Here is a 27,510-nt window from a genome sequence, read left to right on the forward strand (position 1 = left end):
AGAAGCGATGCTCCAAACCTCTCCTGAGCCAGGAGTTGAGCTGCTGATTCAAGCTGCCCCCCCTCCCATCTTTGCTAATCCTCCAATTCTGGACCCTTTTGTGCTCACACCAGCTTTTCTGGCCCTTTGGACCGTTGTATTGACAATCACTAATGAAGCAGGGTTTTTCCATTCATCCTCTCCACCCTTCTCCTCGGTAGCAAAGCCATGGGCCATGGAAGAGAAAACATGATTTGCTCTATGAAAGCTGCAAATGCATCTGTTTATCATCCTCAAACAACTACAGCTAATCCTCGTTGAGCACGTACTGTGTGCCAGGCCCCACGCTGGGTGTCCACCCATATCCACTCCCCACAGTAACCCTTGGAGTGGGTTCTGTTTTACATCCCATTTTACAGTTGGGCAAACTGAGGAACACAGAGGTGAAGGGATTCTGTCCACATCACCAGGTGATGAGTGACAGAGCTGAGCTTTGAATCCGGGGAGAGGGTGCACGTGGAGGCCTTGTTCAGAGCCAGTCCGCTAAATGCCCCAGCTGACGGCGTCTGGTCCAGAGCCTGCAGAGCTGAACTCGCCCCAAGTGCAGGTCTTAGGGGTCAAGGATGGCCCGGGGCACCAAGACCCCAGGCTGTGGAGACCACTCCATCAAGCCCAGCAATTTCCCAGCCCATTGGCTTCTTTGTCCCCTTCCCCACCCAGTCCTGGTCACCCGCAGTGAGGAAGGCCTTTCCCTTCAGCTGGACCAGCCTCAGTCAAAGCAGATGGCAGGGGCTAGAATTAGCTGTGCAATCAGACGCTCATCATCTAACCCCCAGAGAAGGACCTCCCTGGTGGTCTAGGGGCTAAAACTCCATGCGCCCAAGGCAGGAGGCCCAGGTTCGATCCCTGGTCAGGGAACTAGATCCCACCTGATGCAACTAAGAGTTCACGTGTCACAGCTAAAAAATAATCAAGGATCCTACCTGCAAAGCCCAGACCAGCAAAGCCAATTAATAAGTGAAGTCCTCCGGGAGCTCCGGGCAGCTGCACAGCATCTGAGCTCTGGCTTTCCCTTTGCCCCTGGTCTGCAGGCCCCTCTAAAATTCTGGGCTTTGGCCTTGTTTCCTGCCTGGCATCCCAATCCCTTAGGGACCTGAACACTGACTAACACAGCCTGCTTCACCTTATCACCCCCAAGGGAATGGACCATGACCTTAGACCTCCAGTCTCTGAAATGAGCACTCACAGGAAGAGGAGAGCAGGAGAGGAAGGCCAGGGAGTTTCACTGAGGTCATAGCATGCAGGGCCGACACCTGCAAGGGACCGTACTTCCCGCCTCCTTTCCTTAACATGCCCAACTACCTTATGGGGTGATAGTGTCCCCATTTTACAGAGGAGGAAACTGAGGCTCAGAGAAGCGAACTGACTTCACCAAAGCCACAAGTGAGTGGAGGATCCTAGTCCATGCTGCCATCAAGGATGCCATGGGGTTAGGGCCATAATAAACCAGGCAGGTGTGAGCCTGCCAGAGATAACACCACCTTCATTTGACACAGCGCTGACACAAACAGGGAAATCAGTGGGCTCAACTTCACTCGGCTGCTTCTATAATGAACACCTAACTTAACATACTGTATGCCAGGCACCTGGGTCTGCACTCAGCATGCATTATCACATTTAATCCTCACAACACTATAAGACAAATACTATTATTATCACTTTACTAAGGTTCAACAAGCTAAAACAAATTACCCAAAGTCACTGCGCTAAGTGCCTACCCAGTGGCCATGCCAACTTCCTCATCCCCAGAGTGCCTGACTCTTGTCCAGGTGCCCCCTCCTCTCCACCATGACTCAGGGAAGCATAACCCAAGTGGAATTTCATTACTTTAAGCCAATCACAGTAATTCCTTACATTATGCTGGTGACTGGTCTAGGAAGGAGCACATGACCTAATTCTGGCCTGCGGGAGGGCTTCGGGGGAGTTTCCTTGCTTATAAAAGGAGAGGCCCAGTAAGAGATGGGCAACCCCTTCTTCCAAGGAAGACTGTCATTTATGAAGGTGATGACTAGAACTACATCAGCCGTTTCATCACCATGAGGCGCTAGCATGAGGATGAGCCAACATGCTGAGGAGGGCAGCCAAAGAGGCGGAAAGGATCTAGGTTCTTGCTGTGTTACCTTGATGGGGTCCTGCTTTTCTGTTATTTGCAATGTAACAAAGAGAATGTGAACTCTAGATAGAGTCCAGGACCAGACCTTATATCTCTACGCCCCTCTCAAGATTAGATACCAAGCTGGTCTGTCAAGCTCCACAGACCCCGGACGGTTCCATCCCTTCGAGTCTGGGCTTGCCAGAGTCAAACCTAGGTAGAAAACACAGGCCAAAGCGCAGGCTGGCCATCAAGCCCTGAAGGACAAGGGTCCCGGCAGGGGCCCTCAGCAGGCCCCGCACCGTGGAGGGAGCTCCTGGAGCCGGGCCCTGCCCCCTGGGAACCAAGCCTCCTCGTTTCATTCTCCCTCTCACTGCCTCCTCAGCCGCTGCCCCATAAATCTCCAGTTTATTAATCCTTTACATGAAGCAGTCGGTGTGGGATCCTGATTTACTCCCTGTTCATAAAATGCTGAGAAATTAAAGGTGGAAAATACCCAGAAGGACACAGAGCCTCTGCCGGGGAGCCCCGGAGCAGTTCCTGGCCTAGAACCAGGCCCTCTCTGCCCTTCCCACGTTGGAGCTCAGAAGCCGGTGATGTCACACTGCCCTGTCTTCCCCCGCAGCCACCTCCTGACCCCTACTCTGCCCAAAGTGGGAAAAGGGGTGCCGCTGTCTCCCTGAAGACCACTGCAGGGGCTCCTACTTTCTGAAGATTTCCTCTTCATATGTCCCTTTTGCTGTCCATGATGGGGAGGGGAGATCAAGTTGGGGATCAAAAGTAGGAAGCTGATTAAAACAATTCAAATCCCAAATATGATACATCACACATCCAAAGACATGAAGAGGAGGGAAAATGGAAACAGTGTATTAAATGACTTCACCCACCCAGGTGTCTCAACTGCTTGGATCATCCTCTTCATTTCACCAGCCTCTGAGGGTTCCTCAATATCATTCCACCCCATCAATCCCCAAGACCCTCTGGGTGCTCAGAACACTGACAGACTCTAAAATCCAGCAGCCAAATCCCACCTCTTCTCCAGTAGTCAGGGAGAGCCACAAGGAGACATCAGGGCCTCATATCAAGGATGAGGACTGTCCTAGTTCAGTCTAACAGCACATCTTTAGCCCTAGGTGCCAAGGATGGCACTAAATACTGAGTCCCTTTTTGACCAGATCCCTGCTCCTAAGCCCCTCACTGTGGTTTAGCAGTTACAAGGCTGTCATAAGAAGAGTGCCAAGGGAGCAGGAATATAGGCCACTTAACCCAGTGGAAGGAGAGGAGTTCAGGGAAGCCTTCCTGGAAGAGGTGGTATCCGGGCTGAATTTTGAAAGACAGTAAGAGGCAGCCAGACAAAGGCAACAGGGAAGGGCACTGAAGTCAGCAAACTGCCCGAGCGAGGCTCAGAGGTGTGACGCAGCACTGCATGCTCTGGGAGAGGGGAAGTGGAAGCAAGTCGTTATCACCAAGCATAAAGCACAGGGTAGATTATAGAGAGGGGATGGAGAGAGGCAACCGGGCCTTGACTGCTGTGCTAATAAGTTTTGACTTTATCCCAAGGGCAACAGGGAACCATTAAAAAGTTTCCGACAAGACAGGAACACGGTCCAGTCTGCAGTTTAGAACAATCCCTCTGCCTGCCATTAGGAGTGTGGACTAGGGGGACAGGAAGCAGTGAGGGAGACCCCCCCAGCAAAAGATGGGGAAGGGTCAAGGCAAAGTCAAGGGCCCCTGAATGAGGAGCAGCTCTTTGTTCTGAGGCATAAGCCACGTCTGCTAGGGTCTAGTCTGGTCGAACAAGGAAGAGTGGGGGGCAGCCTGGGGGCTCTGAGGCTGGGGAGAGGAAGGGCATGGTGAGAAGGAAAGCAACTTGAGTCTCAGTTCTTTGAGCTGCAAGGGGTCCCCTGGAAGCCCCTGCACCCAGCGGGCCAGAGTTCACAGGCAGTTTCCTCATCATCCCCAAGCACCCCAGTCCCTCCTGCCTCTGCTCAGCCTCCATCTCTCTTCCTGCCCTAGGTTGGGGAAGAGGCCCTGCCCACCCAGGTCCATTTCCTCCCTGTGAGAGCAGAGGGGCAGAGAGACAGAGCCAAGATGGGCAACACCCCAACCCCCTGCCTGGGAAAGACTGGACTGCGGTACCTACCATCTCACATTCAAAATTCATCTCCTTCCTTATTCTCAGGCCCCTCCTCGTGCTGGGCCTGGGCCACACCCCACCCGCCACTCGGCACCCCCTTCTTCCGTGCACTGACGCCCCCACCCGGCTGTCCCCACCATCAGGGCCCACGCCTGTGAGCTGACCCCCGTTACGCCTCATCACACTGGGTACTGAGCCTGTTCATTTCCACCAGCTGCACTGCCTCAACAACGGGAGCCACGTTGCCTTCATTCTTAAGGCTGGTGCCACTCAGAGCCTGGGGAAGAGCCTCCCCATGTGGACTGGTGATGGGGTTTCTTTCTCATGGAGCCCAATCTGCCCAGAGAAGGTGTGTTCCCTGAAGACAGGTTGTCCAACACCTGTCTCTGTCCGAATCACTTTCTCCGCCAAAAACAACCACTATGCTGCCAAAATAATACACTCAGAAGTGATGTTCTCAGGGCTTCCCTGGTGGTCCAGTGGTTAGGACTCCACGCTTCCACTGCAGGGGGCACAGGTTCAGTCCCTGGTCAGGGAACTAAGATCCCACATGCTGCATGGCAGGGCCAAAAAAACTTGAACGTTCTACTATTCACTTGGAGAAAAGGAAAACTGCAAGCATATTTTTGATTCCTAACACATGCCATTGTCTCTAATTCTCCAGTAATCCTGTAGAGAAGCAACTCTGGCCACCATTTTACAGGTTAAGAAACTAAGATTCAGAGAAGTCAAGCCATTTGCCCAAGTCACACAGGTTACAGTCTGAGCCTGGACCTCCAAGCTCTCCTGTGCATTCCACTGCCTGCAGAGAGGCCCACGTTTAACCTTGGGTCATATTACCTCTCTGGCCTCAGTTTCCTCATCTGCAGAGTGGGAGAACAGGAAGACCTCCCCCAGAGGTCGGTGTGAGAGAACTGAATGAGATGATCCATAAAGAAGCTGGCACATGGTACCCTCCCGCACGTAGCCATCCTCCTGCTCCGCTCATTGCCATCTGGAGGGTACACTGCCCTCCCAGTGCTTCCCGGGTCCATCCACACTTCGGGCCCTTCTTGGGGAGGGCAAGGAGAGGTACCCTCCTGCATGATAAGTGAACCAATAAACCAATCTTTTTGTCTGAGTGGGTATAAATTATAGCAGGAAGCTTTTTGGGTTGGTGTCTTCCATGGCATTAGAAATACCATTAATTATGTATTAAGTGTTTGAAAGGAAAAGACATCAGTAACCTATAGGATGTATTTGCATAGTAATAGAGGATTGATTAGATGCAATGTCTGTACTGAGGGCCACTGGGATTCAGGTCCCCGGCTTCACAGTGATGGTAAATTACAGCCACAAAAATCTCTGCGACAGTAAATAATGGCGTCCCAATTGCCAAAGGAACTCCCGGTGCCTGCTGATGAGAAGTGGGCAGCCCCTCAGTCACTTGGGGTGGGGAAAACAGGACAGGGCCCCACGTCCCCCCTGCTGGGGGTCTGATTTTCATGGTGGGTGACTCCTCCCCGCAGCCCAGACCTGAGCTGGCCATAAACGCCTGCTCAACTCAGTCTGCAGATACTCCAGAGAAAGGCTGGAAGCTGCTTCCTAAGCCTGGATACTGCTAAAGGCTCTTCTGCAATTCCCTCTGGGAGTTAGACGTTCGAGTAAAAAGAAAATGCATGTGTTGCTTCTCAAGCTGCAAGGGTGCGTGTCCCCTTTTAATGAGGAGATGGGGAGGGTTGGAGGACAGCTGCTCTGACTCCTGGAGAGATGAAGGCCACCGAAACCCCTGTAGTCTGAAACCCCTGTAGCATGCTGCCCGGAAGTGGCAGGGACAGGATCCTACATGAGGGGCAATGACAATAATACCAGGCAACATTATGAGTGTCTATGGTATGCCAGGCCCGGGCTAAGGCCCTGCATGGATTAGGCAGCAGGTGCTATCATAACCCCATTGTATAGGTGAGGAAACTGAGGCGCAGAAAGATCTCCCCGAGATATCAGCACTGCCCCCTCTCTCATCTCCTTGGTGCTTTTACTGAACTGTCACCTTCTTCATAATGTTATTTACTTTTGGCCGCGCTGTTACTGCATGGGCTTTTCTCTGGTTGCAGTGAGTGCGGGCTACCCTCTAGCTGCGGTGCACGGGCCTCCCACTGCAGTGGTTTCTCTCGTTGTGGAGCAGAGGCTCTAGGACACGTGGGCTCGGTAGCTGCAGCTCCCAGGCTCTAGAATACAGGCTCAATAGTTGTGGCACATGAGTTTGGTTGCTCTGTGGCATGTGGGATCACCCCAGATCAGGGATTGAACTCATGTCTCCTGTATTGGCAAGCAGAATTTTTTTTTACCACTGAGCCACCAGGGAAGCCCTAAATGTCACCTTTTAATTAAGACCTTCCCTAACCACTATTTAAAACTGTATTCCCATCGCCACTCCATCACTCCCTTGTCACCTTCAGACATGCTCTATCATCGACTAACTTATTTTGTTCATAGGCTGGCTGCCTCCACTAGAATGTAAGCCCCACAAGGGCACAGGTTTCGATCTGTTCATCTTGTATCATTCACTGCTGTATCCCCAGCAGCTAGAACAGGGTTCAGCACCTAAGTGTTCTGTGAACTTATGTTGAGTAACTAGAAGTTTAGTTACCTGTCCAAAGTCACTCAGCTTTCAAATGCCAGAGCTGACATTCAAACCCAGGCACTCTGGTCTCTGACCCAGAAAGGACCTTCTCCCACTGCTGAATGAAACTCCATGGGCAACCGTGATCTCTCAGCCTCCGTTACTCTGATCTGAGATGGGAATACCAGGTCTTCTGGCAGCAGTCCTCATCTGACTTTTTGTGGGCAAAGATAAGCAGACTTGAAAACAGACCTTCTCCAAATAACCCTTGTGTGATGGACTGAATGTTTGTGCTCCTCCTCGCTCAAGATTCTTATGTTGCAGCCCTAACCCCAGTGCAGTTGTATTCGGAGTTCAGTTTAGTTCCGTTCGGTTCAGTCCAGTCCAGTTCAGTTCAGTCACTCAGTCGTGTCCGACTCTTTGTGACCCCATGGACTGCAGCACATCAGGCTTCCCTGTCCATCACCATCTTGCTCAAACTCATGTCCATTGAGTCAGTGATGCCATCCAACCATCTCATCCTCTGTCATCCCCTTCTCCTCCTACCTTCAATCTTTCCCAGCATCAGGATCTTTTCTAATGAGTCAGTTCTTTGCATCAGGTGGCCAAAGTATTGGAGCTTCAGCTTCAGCATCAGTCCTTTCAGTGAATATTCAGGACTGATTTCCTTCAGAATGGACTGGTTTGATCTCCTTGCAGTCCAAGGGACTCTCAAGAGTCTTGTATTTGGAGTAAGGAAGTAATTATGGTCAAATGAGGTCATAAGAGAGCTTCCCAGGTGATGCTAGTGGTAAAGAACACACCAGCCAATGCAGGAGACATAAAAGATACAGGTTCAATCCCTAGGTCAGGAAGATCCCCTGGAGGAGGGCATGGCAACCAATTCCAGTGTTCTTGCCTGGAGAATCCAATGGACAAGGAGCCTGGTGGGCTACAGTCTACAGGGTCACACAGAGTCAGACACAACTGAAGCGACTTAGCAAGCACACATGTATGTACGGGGTTATGAGGGTAGGGCCCTGACCCAATAGGATTAGTATCTTTCTAAGAAGGTCACCAGAAAGCACTCTCTCTACCTCTCTCCCCCTGCTACCTCCTGTGAGTGAGCACATACCCAGGAAAAGCCATGCTAGCACATAGCAAGAAGACAGCTGTCTGCAAGCCAGGAGGAGAGCTCTCACCAGAACTCAGATTGGCTAGAATCGTGATCCTGGACTTCCAGCCTCCAGAACTGCGAGGAGATGGATTTCTGTTGTTTAAGCCACCCAGTCTATGGTACTGTGTTACAGTGGTCTGAGCAGACTCACATACTCTGTCATCGCTGAGCACTGAGTGGGACTCTCACCTGCTCAGGAAAGCTGATGGCTCCCCAGTGCCTGCAGGGGAAGGTCCAGACTCCAGCACCTGGTCCCAAATGTGCATTAATTAACTGAGTAATGGTGGCTGAATCAGAGCCCATTTGGTGCCTCCCCAGACTTGCTCTGCTGCAGCTGCCTCCCATAACATCCATCAGCTACTTTCTCACAGGAGAACCAGGCTGCCACCCCAGCATCTCATCTAACACCACCTCTATCCTACCACCTCTCCCCTGGGGTGAGACTCTGGCACAGCCTCCCCTAGCAGTGCCCAGGTTCCATCCTCTGTCCACTGGAAGAGGAGGGGCTGGCTTCTCACTTCTGGACTCGCTGAGACACCATACTACAGGGTCTGGGATTCGGCTTCCCCAGTGGCTGCCCAGAGGGACCAGGTGATGTGACCTAGCAGTGCAAGGGAGTTTCCCCATGGGGAAAACTTGGAGCAACAAGAGACGAAGATACTGGCAGATAGAGTCTCTCTCTTCCACCCTGAGCAAACTGTTCTGAGTCACACTGGTTCCATTGGGCTTAACCACAAACATCCCTTGTGAGGAAGCAACTGGCTTTCTTTCCTCACTTCCTTGTGAAGCTGTGGCTGGTTGGCATTTGTTTTTCCTCCTTTGTTGCACACCTTCCCTTTTCTTCTCCCTCTCCTTTCCCTGGAACTGCACCCCTACCCCAGGGGAAGCAATAGCACCAAGTTTTGCCTTAATCTCTGTTTTCTGGGAAGCCAAAATCTACTCAATCGTGGACGGCCTTTGGTGCCAGTAGGGCTTTACTCAAAGATCCAAAGAGAAGATGAATCATGACTTTGAAAAGGAAACCAGACACAGCTACCCCTTTGATGGGGGAAGTGATCCAAATCCTTGGAGACACAGGCCAAGAATCTCCTGCTTCCTCTGCTGTTTCTGGAAATCCTTCCACCCATGGAAAAGTAAACACAGCCAAGGGAACTTGACTTCCTGAAAGACACTGAAGGGACTCAGGCTTGTTGCTAGTCTGAGGAGCATCTGATAAACAATTCCTACTAGGGCACAAAAGACATACTACAGAACCTCTGCTTTCAAATGGAGCCCGTGAGAACTGGTGACGCTAACATCTACTTACTAAGTCTTTATTATGTCCCATGCACTAAGCTAAGCCCCTTACTCCACTGTTCATTTAATTTTCACAACAGCCCTACGTACTGCTATAAGAATTAAGCACTATTATTATTGTCCCTTTCACAGAGGAGAAAATAGGTGCTCAGACACGTTAGGTAACATGCCAGAAACCACGCAGCCAGGACTCAACGCTTATATCTAAACGGCTAATGTAGAGCACAGTGATGGCCCATAAGGAAGATACACTGGGACTATAGCCTTCCTAAGGAAGCTTTTCGGGTTGGTATTTCCTGTGGTGTTAGAAATATTATTAATTCTGTACTAGGTATGGATGTAATGTACAACCGGATAAATGTAATTAACATTGCTTTATGATACATACAAAAGCTGTTAAGAGAATAAATCCTGAGTTCTCACCACAAGAGAAAAATATTTTTTCTATTTCTTCAGTTTTGTATCTATATGAGATGATGGATGTTCACTAAACTTACTGTGATAATCACTTCATGATGTATGTAAGTCAAATCATTATGCTGCACACCTAACACTTACCCAGTGCTACATGTCAATTACAGCTCAATAAAACTGGAAGGAAATACGTGAATGTGTGTGTGTGTATATAATGTATTAGGTGTTTGAATAGAAAAAACATTTTTGGCTCCTTTGTTTCCCATAAGGTCCTCCCCAGCCAAATATGGATACAAAGGGGCTGAAACACCCAAAGCGACCCTTCCTTTACACCCCTCAGGGGGATGTTGGGGGGTGCTTGAGAAGCAGGCAACAGGGCACAAGTCGGAGTGTATTTGTCTCCAGGTCTGATATGACACAGTTGGCTCTGGTCAGAAGCAACTACCATGGAATAAGAAAGTGTCCTCCCTAGCTGCTCCTCCCAGGGTCCCAGCACCTCTACCCACCAACCAATCCCTCTGCTCAAAGGAGGGACAAGCAGAGGTTTCTGAGCTTTCATCCTCCCCTAGTCACCCAGTTTTGAGAGGGAGTCCTGGACCAGAAAGAGTAAAAGCAAACGCAGCAATTGTTAATATAATGACCTTGAAGAGGAGCAACTCCATTTTACCTTGAAAAGTGCAGAACTGAAAGCAGAGTCTATTTAGACAATGCAAATGATATGCATGTAATATGCAAACTCAAATACAAATAATCCAGGGCCAGGCCAGGGTGAAGGCACCCAGTGGCCTCTAGAGGGAGGTAGGGGTGAGTGGACCTGGGCATTTAGGACCTGGAGTCAGAAGCAGGTGAGGGCTTTGGGTGGGAGCATCTTAGAGGGGACCCAGGTCCATGGCACAGTGAACCTTCCAAACCCCACGCAATCTTCCCGTTGCACCTACATACACACACACACACACACACACACACACACACACACACATCACTGTTGTCACCACACCAACACACCATTAAAGTACTCACAACACTCACAGAAACACACATAAACAGACACGCTGCCATGAAACTCTGACACACAGACACCAGTCACTCACGAAGACGCAGACTCACACAGCTACGCACGCCACCACGCCCTTGAAGACAAACGTGGATGGAAGCAGACACACGCAGACACACACTAGTAGACACATACCAACACAGACACAAACACAGAGCACACATCTCCATGCTGACCCAGCACAGCCAGTCTATAAATCTGCCAGGAGAAGAAATCTAGAGGCACTGAATGCCCAGGTGCCCCCTGGTAGCTTGGTGGTAAATAAACCGCCTACCAAGCAGGACACGTGGGTTCGATCCCGGGCTTGGGAAGATCCCCTGGGGAAGGAAATAGCAACCCACCCCAGTATTCTTGCCTGAGAAATCCCGTGGACAGAGGACCTGGCGGGCTTTAGTCCATGGTCACAAAAGAGTCAGACACAGCTGAGCAACTAAACAACAAGAACACCTGAATACCTACTTTGTACCAGGCAAGGTGCAGGAACCTGAAATCCTCATTTGATCTTCACAAAGCAAAGTTACGGAGTGGTGGGCGTGTATAGGCCCAAAGGTGAGCCTATAGGCTCGAGCTTACAGTTAAGTAGCACAAGAGACCCGGCGAGGGAGGGTACCATGGAGCCACCTGTTCCCCTCCCCCAGCAGAGCCTCCCCTGGACGAGAACACAGCCGTCACTGCCAGCTCTTCCTCCTCCACCCTGTGGTCCTCCCTAGCCAATGGTTAACCTCTGGCTTCCTCTGAGGCACTCCTGCCCTTCTCCACTCGGCCCTTTCATCACTCTGCCCGGGGTGTGCCCTACCATGCAACCTTACATTAATTCTGGCCTTTGTATAATCTAATTTGGAGGTTTCCTAGGGGAGGAAGGCAATCATTTCTTTCCATCCAAATGGAATACAAGACTAGATTTTCAGTCTCTGCCTGTCTCAGGGTGAATGTTCACATTAGAAAAATGATGCTTTCCCCCAAAGTATACAAACTTTAAATGCCACTCTGCTCACCACTTCCTACACACACACACACACACACACACACACACACACACACACACACACACAGAAAAGGAAATGTGCTTTTCAGAGCAAAAAATGAATAAGATTTCTCACTCTCTATTAAGTCACCATGTCACTTTGGGCAAGTCACCCACCGTCCCAGGGTCTCAATTCCCACATTTGCCTCGTTTGAGAGGTAAGACAAGCTAATCCTCAAGGACCCTCCCTCTCCCACCTTCCATCTCCCTGAGGCTAGTAGTTGCCCCCTCAGTGTTCCCCAGAACTGTCCCCTGACCTTGGGGACTCACTGCTAATGCTGGGATCTGAGAAGAGCTAAGGCCTGGGCCCTGCCAGGGTAGGACAAGGTCAGCCACAGTCTCAGAGTCAGGATTCAGCCACCAACCCCGGCCTCTGGCTTGCCTACCTGAGATATCTATGTCCCCTTGGTAGCCTCAGAGGTTCAAAGGGGATGTCAGCTTGTAGCTTATTATATTTTACAATACCTTAAGATATAATAAGGCTGTGATTTCAGAGCAAGCTAGAACAGTTGCAAAATGCCACATTGATGGTTTTGAGTGTATTTTAGGGCCTTGAGCTCTCTTCCCAAATTAATATTCATAGGGACAGGCATGCCATTTATTTGCATATGTAGATTGTTGCTCATTCACTGCAGGATAAAAAAGTTTTGGGGTGTTTTTGTTTATTGTAGTTATTTTAAGCTTGGATGATAAACCGATCAATTTCAGGCAGGGGAAGGGCAGCTTCCAAGGGCAGGAGTAGGTTTTAAAGAATTTTTGATCCGAGGAAAGGCATATCCCAGATACACAGGAGTGAATCATACCGACCCTGACCAATGAGCAGAATCAATTCCAGGACGGCTCTTTCAAGGTCATCCCATTCAGCCCCTACTTCAGAAAGCTTGGCCATCCCACATGGCCCCCACAGGTCCTTGGGAAACCAACCCCACCATTATCACTCAAGGTCACAGTTGAGAGGCAGGCACAGGTTTGAGGTGTGACTTTGGACAAGTCACTTGAGCCCCTGTTTCTGAGGATGGTGACCTGGTTTGCCAAGTTGTTGTAAAATACACACTAGAGAGTAATAGAAATGAATGGTGGTGATGGTCGCATAACATTATGTAGTATTTAATACCAGTGAAATGTACACTTCAAAATGGTTAAGGTAGCAAATTTTATGTTATGTGTGTTTTATCACAATAAAAATAAAATTTTTAAAATAGGACAAACTTGAAAATAAATGCACCAAAAAAGTGCTTGTTAAAGTGTGAAGCCCTAATCAAGGTAGCAGTTGCTAAGATATCTTCTCTCCTGAGGTCACTGGTATCCACTCCTCCCAAGTGCCTTCAGGGAAGGCACCATCTCCTGCTACTGCCATCCACTGGAGGATCTGAGAACCATTATCCCGTCTTTATTGGCTTCACTCCTCTTTTCTGCACCAAATAACACCCTGACGACTCCACCAGAAAGCTGTGAGTCCACTGGGAGAGTCTAGTGTTTCTCAAGTTACTCCAGAGTCCTTGTATTCTGATCACTCAAAGCACCTTGAAACCTGGTGAGGGCCTGTAGGGAGCGGGCAGTGAAGCCTGTTAGCAAGTCAGGGACTCTGAGTCCACAGACCTGCATGGAGTCCAGATATCCCCAATGTCCAATGGGACCTTGACTGCTCAATCTCTCTGAGCTCAAGTTTCACCTGTGCGATGGGGCTAACACTATTCTACCTACCCCTTGAGCCAGTACTGCATAACAAAAGTACCAAACATTTCTATTATAGGATTGCAGAGCCATCAGCCTCACTTCTAGCATTAACTCTTTCAAACCACTGGGGGCGCTGTTTCGGAGCGCTCAACATTTGTTCTCAAGCCGGAGTTCCTTAGGCACCAAAGCACCATTCTACTGTTGTGATTTCATTTCAGTGCTCAAGTAGTCATACTCAGTCGGAAGACCCAGCTTTGCATCAGTGTTTGTTGTTGCACTAGAATTAAAGTTCCTTTAATTGTCATGGGCTAAGGCGATGGCACCCCACTCCAGTACTCTTGCCTGGAAAATCCCGTAGACAGAGGAGGCCGGTAGGCTGCAGTCCATGGGGTCGCGAAGAGTCGGACACGACTGAGCGACTTCACTTTCATTTTTCACTTTCATGCATTGGAGAAAGAAATGGCAACCCACTCCAGTGTTCTTGCCTGGAGAATCCCAGGGATGGGGGAGCCTGATAGGCTGCCGTCTATGGGGTCGCACAGAGTCGGACACGACTGAAGTGACTTAGCAGTAGCAGCAGCAATGAGGAAAAAAAAAAAAAAAAGTGGCCACCTAATACCCAAATGCTTTTGTGCCAAAGTCTGGCCAGATGATCCCTCAGCATGTTGTAAGAACAAACATCCCAGCTAAGAAAAGTACTGGGAGAGCTGAGTCACCACAGGGCACGTGGTGGAGCAAGCAATCAAAACCATGATCATGTCACAAGGGCTGATTTAGTCTTAGCACTATAACAGCATCTATCATGTTAAATTAATATTGTTAATCTGATTGTTAATGGCTTTGTAGTTTGCATTTTAATTTATAAACTTGTTTGAGCACTAAGATTATGTATGAGTTATAAGCCAAAGCTGTTTATGTCTAATTTTTTGTTTATATAGATTTTTAAATATTATATTAATAATTTAAGACAATATTAGAGGTCTGTGGGAAGCATTTTCTCCCTTTAAAATGGAACCATCTGTACATTTCTCAAGTTTTAAAACCATTGGCCTAAAAATTAATGCAGAGAACAACCTGGGGAGTAGATAGAGTCCCTAAAAATCAGGGTTATTGTTCATTTTCTTCTACAGTGGATGGGAAGAGGGGAGTTTGGCTGAGAAGAAACTGCAGTAGGTGAAGGTTAAGTGATTTGCCCAAGGTCACTCATCGACCTTGGATGTCAGGGAAGTCTCAGGAATCTTAGGTAATTTCCTTCCTCCTTCATTCCTGAAGCATATTATTCTACTTTGACTGAACAAGGAAAGCTAATAAGTGACTTTCTCTGCATCCCGGTTCCTCTTTCCCTCACCCCCGAGCAGAGCCAAACTTTTATCTAAGTCCTGAAGAAAGGTAGATTCCTATCCCAGCTCCAAGCAGAGGGTCCAAGCTCAAAGTGACCCAAGGAGGTTCAAAATAAAAGTTTTCCTGTCTATTGTGAAGGGACAATGAATGTGGTATGAAGAAGGTTCCACCCACAGATCTCTGCAGAGCCTGCCCTTTCCCACTGCTGACACCAGCATCTCCGATAGGTAGACACCGAGGCCAGCTTGGGGCTGGCTCCTGGGGAGAAGGACTAAACCAGTTTTGAGGAGGTAGTTTGTTAGAAAGGTGAGACCTACACAGAGCCCAGGTGAAGGTGGGCCAGGCAGCAGGTAATTAAGAGCTACGTTGTGCAGGAGAGAGGTGGGAGTTACAGCAACTCAGGAAAGAGGTAGATCGATGAGAGAGAGCAGAGATGGACGTCCCTAGAAGGTGGGGTGCCACAGCTGAGATGTGAAGATCGAGTGGGACCTGGCTGAGTGGAGGGACGTGCTCATTTCAGCCAGTGGTCACAGCTGTGAGAAGGTGACAGGGTTTCTGAGGCACTGAAGAGGCTAGAGATGGGCAGCCCTCACCTCCTCCCAAGTTCCTCTCCTTCTCTGCACTGCCACCGTCCTGCTTATCCTTGGACTTACCAAGGGAGTTCTCACCTCAGGGCCTTTGCACTTACTATTCCCTCTGCATTGCAGGTGCCCCTTACCCCCAGATATCCACATGGCTTCCTTCCTCTCAGTCTCTGCTCAAATGTCACCATTAGAGAGGCCTTCCCTGACCACAATGCATCCCATCACCATCTATGCCCTTTACCTTGCTATTTTTCTTCATTGCAACCGGCACAAAGTATATAGTATGTTCACTTTTTTACCACCTGTTTCCCCCACTTCAGCACAAACTCATGAAGGCAAGGGCTTTGGTTTGTTCCCTGCTATATTGAGTATGTGATCAATGATCAGTGTCTTCAGAATGAATGAATGAAAGGAAAGAAGAATGCTATAAAGAGTGGAAGAATGCCACTCACAGCTCCTGGAGGTAGCAGAGACCTCCTTCCTATTGGTAAGTCAGCAGTGTTTTCCTTCCACAGGTAAGACGCAGGAGACACGGAACAGGAGTGGTACCAGGTGAGGGTGGATGGGTACAAAGAGTCAGATGAGGGTAAAGGGAGGGCTTAGGGGTTCAGAAGAGCTGGCTCAGATCCAGCTTGATCCCACTGGCAGAACATTTTTTTTTGCTCTTAAAGGAATCTCAGGATCAGGCTTGAGGGTGCCGGGAAAGATAGTCAAGGTATTAATAAGATGAGGGATCAGGCCTTCCTTGGTGGTCCAATGGTTAAGGATCCACCTTCCAATGCAGGGGACATGGGTTTGATCCCTGGTTGCAGAACTAAGATCCCATACACCATGCGGCAACTAAGCCCGCAAGCCACAACTAGAGAGCCCGTGTGCTGAAACTAAGACTCTATGCAGCCAAATAAATAAATAAAATATCTCTTTTCAAAAAAGTGAGAGATCGAAACAAGACACAACATAACAGGGGGTGGAAGGTCTTCAGGAAAGAGTCATGGTAAAAGTCCCCCAGCACACAAGAGAGGGCCTGAGTCTCATCAGAGATGAGAGATGGAAGGAGGCAGGGAGACAGAGCAAATGGGAAAAAGAGGCTGGGATAACAGGGCACCCACAGGTCAGGAGAACATCCAGAAGATGTATGAAATGGAGCGTAGAAGAGAGACCTTGACTTCACCCTCCCTTTGCCTCCCGCTGCTGAGTGAGCCTGGAAGCCACTTAACCTCTCCCAGCCTCCACTTCCTCATCTGTAAAATGATGACCATAATCCCAACCTCAAGGGTGTTTACAAGGCTGAGTTCCAACAGCTCCTAAAAATCACCTAAACTAGTGCCTGGCATACAGCAGGCAGGCATTCATCAAAGTGAGTCTCTTCTCCAAATTGAGGTTAAGGAAAAAAGGGTGAGGATGAACTGACTTTTCAGGTAAATAATCTTATTCCCCTTATTCCTGATTTATTAATTCAATAAATATTCACTGAAGTGCCCTGTGTATTACAACTGGATACAAAGAAGGTTTCGCTTTCACCCCATCTCAGACCTTGATGGCCTTACATCCAATTGGGAAGATGAGGAACATTGCAATAAAATGCTGAACAATGACCCCAGAGTGTATTGTTAAGTATCAAATTTGTGCTGTCAGCAATAACTGCTACAGAAATTCAGGGGAAGGAGAGACGGATGCTTCGCGATCACTATGGGCTCTGGTGGTCCGGGATGGTCTAATGAGGATGCAGCTCTAACCCTGGCCTTGAAGGAAAGGGTGGTTTGACTTAAACTCAGAGAAAGGCAGAACTTGAAGCAGAGTCGGACGTGACAGTGAGCCACGCCACCAGGAGAAAGGACGCAGGCAAGTGGTGGAGATTCACAGGGGTCTGTTGAGGAGTTTGGGCTTCATCCAGTGAGTACTATGGGGAAAAATGTAAGGTAACGAGTGGATAAAAATGACATTTGGGGATGACCTGAAAGAGGGAGATATGAGAAGCTGCAAAATAGTACCTCAAGCAATATGTGTCTGCAGCACGGATTCTAGGCTCATCACCACCTCTGTACTCGAATTAGTGACCATTCTATTTGCCGAACACCATAGAATGCTCCTGTAGGAGATTTGATGCTCCTCCTACCATGGTTGGCCTGCGAGTCCCAGTTGTTGCTTTATTCTCTGGTCATTTGTCCCCATGACCCCAAGGCACTATGGCTTGGGGCTGGGAGATCAGAGCAGGAGGCTACTGCCATCACCCAGCATGAGATAGAAAGAACCTGCACAAAGGGAGCATCTCATGCCAGAAAGGAGGACTTATATTCAAGAAACATAATGAAGAGAAAAGAAAGTCCATGCTTTAATAGTTGAAATAGAGGGAGGCAGGCATCAGAAGTGTTGCTAAGGTTTTAAGCCCAAGCCTCTGGGAAGACGGTGCTGCCAACAACAAGAATGAAGAATCCAGAAGGGCAGATGGCTTGAGAGATGGGAAGACATTAGATTCCACTTTAGGCATGTAGACTTTATGATAGCAGCCAGATATCCTAATAATAATAGTATCTAATCAGCAACTAGAATGTATGAAGAGTTGGAGACTGATGGGCCGTTCAAAGGAGTGGAAACCAGGAACTGTCGACTGGCAAGGAACTCACTGTGACTGCCTCCCAGAGCTGCTGACTATATTCGGATTGTCAAAGACAGAAAAGAGATCAGAACCCAGCTTGGCTTAAGGTCCCATTTCGCCACCGAGAAAAGCAAAGCAAGAGGCAGTACAGTAAGCTGGGCAGAAGCTCATGACCCATCCATACCAAGATGCTGGAGTTCCAGTGTACACTATGAACCACCTCCTCTAGGAGGTCTTTTCTAACTTCCGTGGCTCCCACTGATGTTATACTCCTCATACCATGGTTGGCCTGCAAGTCCCAATTATTGATTTACTCTCTTGTTCTGTTCTCTGATTATTTGATAGTCTACATGGTCTAGACCTTACAAGTCTGCCACACTAGATTATAATTCTTGGACATCAGAGATCAAATCTTCAAATAACTTTCTACTTCTTACATACTAATCAAGTGCAGTTATTGAGTTAAATCATATCTAGTTTCCCAATACATTCCCATTACACAGATGAATGAACTGAGACTCAAAGAAGTAAAATACTTTGCTCAGAGTCACAGGGCTAAGAAGGAGTACAGAAAATTAAAACCCAAGTCTTAAATGCTATAGCAGGCATTGTTGGTTGCTCCTTTCTTTTTTCCAAAAGCATTCTAATTTTTTTCATCTCGGAGACTCAACAAATCAAGATTATTCTAAACCAGTTATGGTGGTCTCCTTCCCTTGCCTGTGGTTGGCTTATGCATGGACATGTGACTCACAATTTAGCCAGTGAGACTTGAGGGAAAGTCTACTGAGCCTTCTGGTAAAGGTTCCCCTCCTGCCTTTTCTGCCTCTGCACATAATCGTAAGGGTGTAATACCTGGATTTGTTACAGCCAACTTGTGACCTTGAGACCAAGAAATGATGAAAAGAATTTGTATCTTTGATGATGTATTGAACCACTGAAAGAACTAAGCTTGGGGCGGACAGCCCGCATCTGTTGTAGTAGGAGATGCTAAGGCAGAACTGTTTCAGCCAGTTGAATTCAGGTTTTTGCTCTGTGCACCCCTGACTGATACCCACACCAATCAAGGGCTTTAGTCACTACTACCTGAGCTAAGCATCACTGGAGATACATAACAAGTAAAATCCTGTGCCTTGCCCTTATTGTGCCTGTCCCAAGATTGGACCTTCAATATGTGTTCAATCTATATTTGATTAATTGATTCTCCCTTTGCTCATCAGTTATCTTTCTTCCCTTTACTCAGCTTCACTGATTATCTTTAAGTTTCAGCTTCCATTTGCACTGTGGTCTCAACATTTCTACCAGATCCTTCCCCATCACCTCCCCCCACCTCCAAGGACCAAGCCAAAAGCAACGGACTCACGCTTCGCCCACAGAGACCATCACCGAAAGTCCGCGTTCCTAAATATTTGTTCTTTGAAATGTCTTTCTCAATTAGATCTCACCCAAATGTTTGAGAATCAGGCTGAATTCCAACTTCCTGCTCCAGAACAGACATGTTGAGCCTGCATAATTACTGCAGCCAGCTTTATTTGCTATAAAAACATGGATTTTTTTTTTTTTTGCTCCTTCTCAACTGTAAAATAATCAATAAATAGAATCCAGATGAAAAATGCCAGCATTTAGGAGAACAACTCTTTTATGATTCTTTTCTTTTGGGTCTAATTAACACACTGGGGATAAAATGTGTTGATACACTTGCCCAACCAGCTAAGGTGAAACAACTCTGCTGAGATACAGCTTCACATCAGAGACACAGGTGAAACAGACAGTTTCAAAACATTATGAAATGTTCCACAAACATCTGTAAACCTGTGAGGTGGACTTCCTCCAATGCCTCTCTGTTCAACTATTCAACTTTTTCTTTGTCCCCTATGAACACATTACATAGATGCTGTCAAATGAAACACAGATAGTCCCATTAGCAGGAGAAGCAATCTCCCTGACTTTCTTTTAAATGAAGAAGACATGCCTCTTTGGACAATGACCACTGGGGCCATGAAAGTTTCATGAAGGGCTCTTGGAGTGGATGATATCTTTTCAATTATATCAGTGCTAAAATAAACCCCCACAGAGCCACAGGGCATCGAGTCTACATCCCAACACAGGACACCTATTTATTCCCTAATTAAATTGGATATATTCTCTCTGTATATGAATTGATGAAAATATTCTTTTAATTCTATGGTCTCCTGGTGGGTAAGGGGGAGGGAATCATCCCTAGGCAAATTCATGGAGTTCCTAGAGCTAAATCACAGTCTTTGTTCCAGGCTCCCTCACTGCATCATCTCAGGAAAATCACTCACTCTCCCTTGTTCTCACACAGTAGTTCTTTCATTGTGGTCCTGGGGCCAAGAGCATCAACATCACCTGGGAACTTGTTAAAAATTCAAATTACTGGGCCCACTCTGGACCTGCCGAATCAAAAATTCTGGGGGTGGAGCACAGCAATCTGTGTTCAAGCAAGCATGCTGCACTGAAGTCTGAGAAGCACTGGTCTACAAAACAGGAAGGAAAGAGCATTATTTTAAATTGAATCAGGGATAAGGGATACCTGGACTTTTCAGAGCCTGGGCTCCTTTCTGAATAACTGTCTCAAACTGCAGAGTAGGGCTCCATTTACCCATCTGTACAATGGGGCTACAGTGTTCACCAAGAAGCTGTGGGTGCTAGAATTCAAGAAGTATGTGGTTACCTGGCACCAGTCTCTATGGATACCTAGCAAGATCATGGTTGCCAATACTCAACAGCTCCCTCCCACCATACTCTGACTGGCAGAAGCTCTGCAGAGCAGTCCTCCAATGCCACGTCTAAGGTCATCACTGCAGCTGCCTCTGGGTTACCCTTGGCAACCAGGAGCCAGAGTCATGGTCGCCCACAGAATTTTGAAATGCCATAGCCAGTAGCCTCAAGCCTTCTTACCTCAGAGCCTTGAACCACCAGAGAGGAGGCTCAGGATTATTCTGTTCTATTGTCCCGTTTCAGCAATTCTTCAGACATCGCTTATATTTGCCCCCACTCTACATCTAGACTTTAAGCCTGAGAATGACACCTAGAATGCCAGCCTCGTGAGGTATGGGACTCTGCCTGGCTGGTTCATGGCTGTCTGCCCAGTGCCTGGCACAAAGTAAGAGCTCAAGAACTGTTTATTGACTAAACTTTCCTAGCACAGTAAATGCCCTGCCCATAGTAAGTCCAATCATAAGCCCCAAACCTTCAAGTACCCAAAACTTATGTTTGGAAAGGGGCAAAGAAACTATATCAAACCCCAGGGAACAAGGAGAAAAGGGAAAAGGAGAAGCAAGGGCCTGAATATTTCCCAGCTGAAGCCAGAACCCTTGGCTCTATGGGCACTCAGCCAATTGCTCACCTTGGATCTGGAACTAGAAGACCTCTGGGCCAGGGTTTTTTCCGGGCGGAGGGGGATGTCTTTTGTTTTGCGTATTAGAATCCTTCGGCGGGAGAGGCGGGAGCTGAAGGATGATAAGACATTGACCACAGGTTCTGGGCATGAGTTCTAAGCAGTGGGTCTTCTAACTGCCCTCCTGTCTCTCACTCAAAGGCCAGTTCTCACGGGTCCTGACTCTGCTGTCTTTTGACCAAACGCTTAATAAGAGCTTTTTTACCCTCTCAGGACTCCAGCCTCGTGCCCATGCCAGGGTGATCCTACTCCCTCAATTAGAAATCTACCCAAGGCTCAATTCCAAACCCTCCTTTCTCCAGGGAGCACCCTAGCCCTCCCCCTCCAAACAGTGACTTCACCTGGGAAGCCTGTACTCCCTCCCTTGGCTACGAGATAGTGACTACTCTTTCCCTGTAGACTGCACATTTGGGGACTGGGCAGAGTCTTAAGAGCTCCCTTTAACCCCCAAACTTCAGTGCAGGCAGAGGATAGATATTGGACCAACTGTCACCTAAGTGATTTGTCCTGAGGGATGATTGAAGCATAGCACCTAACAAGAGACCAGCCCTCTGCCTCTAACATCACACACACACAGTCCCGCAGCCTGCAAAGGGCTTACACTTGCCCCGTGCTGACAAAGTGGTAAGGACAGCACAGACTGATGGGGGCGGGGAATTCCTGAATGAGAAGTCCAGAGACCCTGTTTACCGTGCCCTTACACCCTTAGCTAGCTATAAGCGAATATTTTCAACTTCTCTGGGCCCTCGTTTGCAGATCTGTGAATTGGGAGGAAGAGGTGGAGACTGCAGTCGTGGATCTTGAATTTCTAGAGGCTTAAAAAACGTGTGAGCAACGCAGAGAGCGGTATGCGCACTAGGGGAAACCCGCCGAAGGAGCTGAGGATGGGGTGCTCTTACACGGTGGATTCGACGCCCTCGGGGACCCCGCCCAACTGGCAGGGGACAAGGGCCGAGGGACCCTCTCCAAAAAAAACCCAGCTCTCAGTCCCACTAAACAGGCTCTAAACCCTTCAAAAGAACCTCTCCAACAGCAAGCACTCCAACAAAGAGGGCTGCAAAGCCCGGGTCCCGCTAGCTCCGCGGAAGCCGAACTGGGTTGAGTCCAGCCTCCTGGACTCCGGGAACCAGACGCCTCGCGCCCCGGGCAGCTCCGAAAGCCGACTCGCGCAAGCCTGTGCTCGCCGCCACCTGGCCGGAGCATTAACCCCTGCTTTCCCGGCAGAGCGCAGAAGGGGCGCTGATGTTCGGGCACGAGTACCCTGGCCAGAGCGAGCTGAGATGGCCCGGAGCCCAAACCACCCAAAGGCCTCCTCCAACCTGCCCGAGGCCTCGTTCTTTGCAGTGCCGGGGGGATGGAGCGGGAGATCCTAAAGCGGAGACAGTTCGAAATATTTTTCTAAAGAACACGACCACATGAGAGGGAGTCAGACCAGCCTGGCAGCGCGTGCTAGCGGGGACGGATCCCGAGAAGCGGCTACCCTAGGATGGAACTCGGGAGTCCAGGTCGGGAGAAAGAGCCGGGGCTCGAAGAACGGTCAAGCCAAGGCTCCGCGCTCCCAGGTTCCAGTCGAGGGGGCGGCTCCGTCCCACACATGAATGTTTGACTCCAGAGAGGAACGGTTTTGCATATTTTTCGTCGTTTTTTTAAAGCAAATCAGGAAAATAAACGAAGTGCAGGGGGGAAGCGTCTGCGTCTGCTGCTCCAAGGGGCCACAACCACCAACCATCCCCATCTCCAACACCACCCTCCAAGGCTAGACGACAAGTTGGGAACTTCGGCACCGCGCTCCAGGCGCGCACTGGCAGTGATTGGCTTCTCTTAACTTCGGGATCTGGGGTCACGGCCGCGGGCAGTAGAGACCTCCGGGGAGTCGACCCGGACTTTCCCGGGTCGGGCGTCCGGGAGCTCCCCGAAGAGAGTCGGGACTCCAGGACGAGAAAGGAAGGAAATAGACGTTCGGTTTCGCGCCTCCAAAAAGCAAAAGTGCGCATGGCACCAGCCTGGGCTCGGCTACACGTAGCTAGGCGCAAGGCTAGCCACCGCGGGGGATCTGGCCGCGCCTCGCAGGCTCTGCGCGCCCGGGGCCGCTCGGAGGTGGGAGTCCCCAGACTTAGAGACGGGCAGGCGCCCTCTCCGGGACTACCGCGCCGTGCCGCTGCGCTCGGGTCTTCCCCGGCCGCCTGTGCTGCGTCCCGACTGCGGACAGAGAGCCCGCGCCTGCCCGCGCCGGGGCGCCCCACGTCCTGCCCGGACCCCTGGCATTCTATCCACACTCACCTTCTCCCGCACCGAACTCAGCTTCCGCAGCCCGGATCCCGGCTGAGCACCGGGGATCCACGGGGCCAGTGGAAAGTTAGTCGAGGGGATGCAAAGCCCCCTCCCCGGGATCAGGACCCCCCAACCCCCGGCCCCGTGTGTCCCCAGCGCTCCACGGCTCCGCGTCCTCGCCGTCCCCGCCCAGCCATCTACCTGCTTCGCGGCCAGCCCGGGGCTCAGCCGGCCAGTTGCGGTCCTGTCCTCCGGAGCCCGAGCCGCGCCGGAGCGCCGGGCCAGGAGCCGGAGCTGCTGGCAGTCCAGAGCCGGCGGGCGAGCGGCGGGAACGGCGAGCGAGAGAGCGAACCGGCGGGCGGCTGGAGCCGCGGCTGCTGCTGCCGCCACGGAGCCAGCCCCCACCCGCTCCGTCCCTCGGCCCCTCCCTCCCTCCTTCCCTCCCAGGCTCCCTCCTCCCTGTTCGCGGCTCCCTCCCTCCCCCCACCCCCACCTCCTGCCTCGTTTTTTTTTCCTTCTCCCTCTTCGTTCCTTTCCGACCCTGCGCTCTCGATCTCGCTCGCTTGTTCTTTTTCCTCTTTCCGTCTCTCTCTCTCCAGCTTTCCTTTGGTTTCCCTTTTCTCTGACTCAACCTTTCCTGACCTCTCTTCTCACTCCCGCCAACAACCCCCCTACATACACAGCTTTCCCTTCTTTCACCTTTTCTCTCCGTTTCCTCTTCTCTCTAACCCCTTTCTATCTCTTTTCACTGTTTTTTCCCTCCTTTTAACCTTTTCCCATCTTTAGCCTCCTCTCTCATCCCTACTCAGAGTGGCCTTCCAGGCGCCTCAGTCTTTGAGCTCAGGTCGGGGAACCCCACCCCCTGGAGCGGGGAAGCCCCCGCGGGTCGTGCTGTTAACCAGCTGAGGAAGGAGAGAGAGGGACGAGCCAGGGCCAGAGTCGAGGGCTTAAGAAACAGCTGGGCCGGGGGGAAGGCTAGAAGGCCAAGAACTCAAGACAGTCAGGACTCTTAGCCGCGCTGAGCAGGGCTGGGTAAGGAAACAGACCCAGAGAGAAGAGGGCAGGGACTCGCCTTGCTGAGGTCTACTCCAGAGGCAAGGCCTAGATCGTCACTGCTCCCGGGGTCTGGGAAGGTCTCCTCTACTGACCCCCAGAAAGTGGGGAGCGGGGAGGGGACGGGCCGCCAGAGGCCATGCACTCCTTCCAGCCTCTCTGCCTGGTCCAAGCTCCCAGGGCCACGAGGACAAAGCCTTCTTCCTCCAAGAGCACCTTTGGCCACTTCACTGCCCCCAGCATTCTTAGGGGGTCTAAGCCAGGCAGAAGGGGAGGTCCTGGTTTGCAAGTGACAAAGCCCCTTCTTCCCACCCACCTCGTCTTCAAGCAATGGGGAACTTAACCAACCACTCCTGCTTATCAGGGAGAGAGTAGCCGCAAGGTGCTTTCCTGGTGCGGTTTGTCTCTTTCTGTCCTTGAACTACAACAGACCAGGAAGGCCCAGACGAGGGAAAGGTGCTGTACACCCCTCAGGAGATTGCTTTATTATTATTTATTTATTTATTTTGCGGCATGTGGAACTTCCCTGACCAGAGAGCAAACCCACACACCCCATGAAGTGGAGGCAGAGAGTCTTAACCACTGGACCACCAAGGAAGCCCCAGGAGAATAAGTGTGTGTGTGTGTGTGTGTGTGTGTGTGTGTGTGTGTGTGTGTGTGCATAAAGCAGACATATTGTCTGAGGCTTTGGGAAATGCATGTCTATACATGTGTCTGAGCACCTAGCCCTCTTAGGTCAACTATTGATAATGGACTTAATTCTGGGTCTGGTGGGGCAAGTCCCACCCCTAGAAGCTTTTCCAGGCACTTACCCTCATTTCAGCCCAGTGAGGTCCGGAGAGAAGATGCAGCATCTCGGTTTCCATGGAACCCCTTCGGCAGCTCGGGTTTGTCAAGACAGGATCACATTTCTCCTAATTTCACCCCCACATGCTGGGGCCACAATTTGTCCCCCTTCAGTACTGTCCCTTCCATGGTACCAGCCAGAAGCAGACCCTCCATCCAGGCAAAACCCCACACGAATACCACCTTGAGTTCCCTGCCTTGGGACATCAAATCAAATAAACCCCTGCCGGGGCCTCTGTTGTTCACATCACACAACCAGAAGAAGCGTCTGGTCGGGGCTGGGATGATGTTGAAGCCAGTGAGACACACCTACGGCACAAAAGTCAAGGATGCATTCAGTCTCTGGGTCCTGCAGTCAAATCCTAGGGCTGCCACCAACCAGCTCTGTCACCTGGGTCCATCACCACCCCTCTCTGGCCTTCCATTTCTCCACCTGATTCTGAAGAGGCTGAAATAGACGTTCTCTAAGGGTTTCTCCAGCTCTGAGCAACTGCAGCTTGTGGGTATCAGAAATGCCAAAGGTTAAAAGAATGGGTTCTAACTTTCTGGGTTTCTATTCCTGCTCCACTACTTACTAACTGTGGCATTGGACAGCCACTTATCCCCACCCCCCAACCTCAGTTTCCCTATCAGTAAAATGGGAATGATGATAATCCTGCGAGCCCTGTGAGGAATAAGCTAAATGCTACATGCAGCAGCACACAATAACTGCTAAGACTACTAGCAACTAATATATTATGTAAGGTTGGCTTTCACATATTTTTTCTTCATCCTCATATTCCCTTTTGGATTATGAGTTGCAACTCCCACCTTCTCAAACTTCAATTCTAACAGGTTTGGGGAGGTGGGCAGGTCTTCCAACACCCCACTCAACGAGCAAATGCATGGGAAGCAACCCACTTCCCTGTCTCTCTCACACACACTCCCACACTGCCTGGTGTGAACTGCCTGGCTGAGGGTTGCTGGGCCCTCCACACTGGGCAGAGGATTGCCTGGTTTTCTGCCATACTCTAAAAACCCACACGGATCTATAAAGCTGCACCTTCTCCACCCAGCTGGCAGGCTTCCAAGGACACATGTCCCAACAGAGCCAGGAACACTTTTAGCAAACATCTCTGAGGGTCGGCTCCGGGTCACGCTGGAGCCCGCCATCGCATCATTCATTTCTCAATCCCTGAGAGCCTGCTTATGGGAAGGACTGCTGTGCACCTCCTTTTGCTGTATAAGTTTCAATCTAACTGCAACATGTTTATTTGGGAAGTTATGGCAACATCCAGGACCAGTCTATCCATCTGAAGGCATATTGGAAGACAAAAGTCCACTATTCGAAGCTATAAGCCTTGCTCTCTAAAAGCTTCCACTCTAACTGGGGCAAGAAGACATAAGACAGAAGAGTTGACTGAGATGACTGAGAGCAGGAACACTGGAAGCATCTGCTTGAGTTCAGAGCCTAGCCCCTTCACTTGCCAGCTATGTAATCTTGAGCTGGTTACTTAATCTCTCCGTGCCTCAGTGTTCTCGTCTGCAAAATGGGAATGATAACGAGGTAAGCACTGCTATCACCCCCATCTCACAGAGGAGGAAACCAAGGTTCAGAGAGAAGAATTCCCCAGCTGAGAGTCACACGGAAAGTAAATGGAGCTCAAGCAGAATTAATGTCATAGTCCTTGCTCCCACCCTCCACCTTCTTCCCCCAACCTCTCTAAGCCTTCTTTCTACAGGGTTCTAGAGTATCTCTTCCCCAGGGAGGTGGCATCTGAAGCCCAGTTCCATTTCCACCTCTATACCCTTTAGCCTGGACAGTGGTGGGAGGTAAGGAGGTCAAAATTCTGATGACCAAGATAGGTTCTCCTCCTCCTCAGAAGTAGGTAGAAGGATAGGATGCTGGGCAGAATGTTCAAGCTCAGACC

General features: G+C 49.9%; 1 protein-coding gene across 1 annotated transcript in view; it reads right to left on the reverse strand.

Annotated features, from left to right (window-relative positions):
• The window catches only part of MEGF11 (multiple EGF like domains 11), a 391,669-nt gene extending 367,587 nt beyond the window's left edge, over window positions 1-24,082 (reverse strand). The window contains 1 exon segment of the mRNA XM_070377308.1: window positions 23,903-24,082. The gene's annotated coding sequence lies outside the window, so the exon portion shown is untranslated.
• Between the last annotated feature and the right edge of the window lie 3,428 nt (window positions 24,083-27,510).

This window comes from Bos mutus, chromosome 10 (genome assembly GCF_027580195.1).
Source record: "Bos mutus isolate GX-2022 chromosome 10, NWIPB_WYAK_1.1, whole genome shotgun sequence".
Classification (NCBI taxonomy): Eukaryota; Metazoa; Chordata; class Mammalia; order Artiodactyla; family Bovidae; genus Bos; species Bos mutus.